The sequence below is a fragment of the Eurosta solidaginis genome, chromosome X (genome assembly GCF_040869045.1).
Source record: "Eurosta solidaginis isolate ZX-2024a chromosome X, ASM4086904v1, whole genome shotgun sequence".
In the NCBI taxonomy this organism is placed as follows: domain Eukaryota; kingdom Metazoa; phylum Arthropoda; class Insecta; order Diptera; family Tephritidae; genus Eurosta; species Eurosta solidaginis.
In genome coordinates, this window is record NC_090324.1 from 88,762,896 (window position 1) to 88,766,093 (window position 3,198).

Below are 3,198 nucleotides of genomic sequence, written 5' to 3' on the forward strand. Positions count from 1 at the left end.
TTCTGGGAAAATTATACAAGCCACAGCCTTGTTAATGAATTACGACAGCTTAACTACACTGACTTTGAGAATCTGAGTATCGAAAATAAGGCAACATTGCTATATAATACGCTATCAAGCGCATTAACAACCCTGACATACTTTAAAGAATTCAGTGTCAAACTTATGAACAAGTGGTATGATTTTGAGCTGACTAACTTGAATAAACTTAAGCTAAATCTTTACAAGGTCAGCCTATCCACTGGAGAATGGAGTGAATATTATAGTACGAAACGCCAATATAAACGGCTAATTAAGATTAAAAAAAAAACCAAGTACATGGAAAACAAAATCAACCATAGTGTTGGTGATATTAAGCTCATGTGGAAAAACTTGAAAAATTCCATAAGCATAGCTTAAGAAAACAATGGTATTAAAAAATTAAAATAAACGACGAACTCTACACAGAGGAAAATGAAATAGCGCAGTCTTTGAATAACTATTTCATTGATAGTATATTGGAGATTAGCATGAATATTCCTACTTATTTTAGTAATGAAGGTACTATAGATGAGCAAAATGGCCCTAATGCTTTTAAATTTCAGAAAGTATCCACTTCAGAAATAGTTGATATAGTAATTAAATTTAAAAATAAAATTGGAGGGAAGAAACTTGTGTCGGAAGGAGTCGTTAAAGACTCCATAACGTATACAGGTTTTTTCTATTCTCAACTTGTTAAAGAAAGCTTAGATAAAGGTATCGTTCCTATTTTATGGAAATCTTCTATAGTTGTGCCGTTAGAAAAAGTTAAAAATACCATCAAAGCTGAGGAGATAAGACCTACTAACACGTTACAGGAACGAGTGGCACACTTTACTTCAGTTTTTGGAGAGGCTAGCAGGGGTCGGATCGAGATTTGGCTTAGGTGGAGGGCAGTGTGACGAATATTGGCATTGCGATTCATCTCTACGTTGCTACTAAATAAATGCATAGCAACAGTAAAGCAAGCAGCCACACATAATTGAAGAACGCAAGTATTATAATTGCGAAGTAATACTACCAACCAAAGCAGTGTAAATAAAGACCATCTTGCTATACTGAATATTTGAGTTATTTAGTCCACGGTTCAGAGATTCGAACGTTAAAAGAAGCTGCAAAATAATCAGGAATTTCCCCAAAATCGGAAAACTTTGGCCTATAAGGGCCACCTCCCATTGTACATATGCATGATGCAATTACGAGGTGACTGACGTTGGCAGCTTCTCTTTTTAATCCGCCATCTTGAACTCCCACTCTGAAACTCAATTTGCCTCTCTGCGAAACTACTTTTTCATTCAGAGGAAAAATCATAGTAAAAACCACACAAATAAAGTTTCCTGGAAAATTATACAACGGCATCACTTTTTTCTCTAATTCTATTTTATGTTGACTTTTATATGTTTCAAAGATGTTACAATTTTCATAAAATAATTTTGTTTACTTAACACAAATATAGAAATTTGAACATTTTCGATGCAAAATAAAGGTACTTTGTTTAAAATAATAATTTTAATACATATTTAAATGAATTTCCTAATTGGGGTCATTTGCTTTTTTTCAGGTGTTTTTATATTCAGTTGAGCAGAGCTCACAGAGTATATTAGCTTTGATTGGATAACGGTTGGTTGTACAGGTATAAAGGAATCGAGATAGATATAGACTTCGATATATCAAAATCATCAGTATCGAAAAAAAATTCGATTGAGCCATGTCCGTCCGTCCGTCCGTCCGTCCGTCTGTCCATTAACACGATAATTTGAGTAAATTTTGAGTTATCTTGATGAAATTTGGTATGTAGGTTTCTGGGAACTCATCTCAGATCGCTATTTAAAATGAACGATATCGGACAATAACCACGCCCACTTTTTCGATATCCTTACCAAATACGGATTAAGCGATGAAACTTGGTAGGTGAGTTGACGCAGAATAGAAACTAGTAAAATTTTGGACATTGATTCGTGGCACCGCCCACTTTTAAAAGAAGGTAATTTAGAAGTTTTGCAAGCTGTAATTTCGTTGAAGATATCATGATGAAATTTGGCAGGAACGTTACTCTTATTACTATATGTCTGCTTAATAAAAATTAGCAAAATCGGAGAACGACCACGCCCACTTTATAAAAAAAAATTTTTTTTAATTCAAATTGTAAAAGAAAGGTTATTGTCTTTACAGTATATAAGTAAATTATGTCAACATTCAACTTCAATAATGATATGTTGCAACAAAATACAAAAATAAAAGAAAATTTCAAAATGTGCTTGGCTCCGCCCTTTTTCATTTAATTTGTCTAGGATACTTTTAATGCCATAAGTCGAACAAAAATTTACCAATCCTTGTGAAATTTGGTAGAGGCTTAGATTCTAGGACGATAACTGTTTTCTGTGAAAAAGGGCGAAATCGGTTGAAGCCACGCCCAGTTTTTATACACAGTCGACCGTCTGTCCTTCCGCTCGGCCGTTAACACGATGACTTGAGCAAAAATCGATATATCTTTACTAAACTCAGTTCACGTACTTATCTGAACTCACTTTGTATTGGTGTAAAAAATGGCCGAAATCCGACTACGACCACGCCCACTTTTTCGATATCGAAAATTACGAAAAATGAAAAAAATGCCATAATTATATACCAAATACGAAAAAAGGGATGAAACATGGTAATTGTATTGGTCTATTGACGCAAAATATAACTCTAGAAAAAAACTTGGTAAAATGGGTGTTACACCTACCATATTAAGTAGAAGAAAATGAAAAAGTTTGCAGGGCGAAATCAAAAGCCCTCGGAATCTTGGAAGGAATACTGTTCGTGGTATTACATATATAAATAAATTAGCGGTACCCGACATATGATGTTCTGGATCACCCTGGTCCACATTTTGGTCGATATCTCGAAAACGCCTTCACATATACAACTAAGGGCCACTACCTTTTAAAACCCTCATTAATACCTTTAATTTGATACCCATATCGTACAAACACATTCTAGAGTCACCCCTGGTCCACGTTTATGGCGATATCTCGAAAAGGCGTCCACATATAGAACTAAGGCCCACTTTTTTTTCAAATACTCATTAACACCTTTCATTTGATACACATATCGTAAAAAAAATTCTAGAGTCACCCCTGGCCCACCTTTATGGCGATATCTCGAAAAGGCATCCACCTATAGAACTAAGGCCCA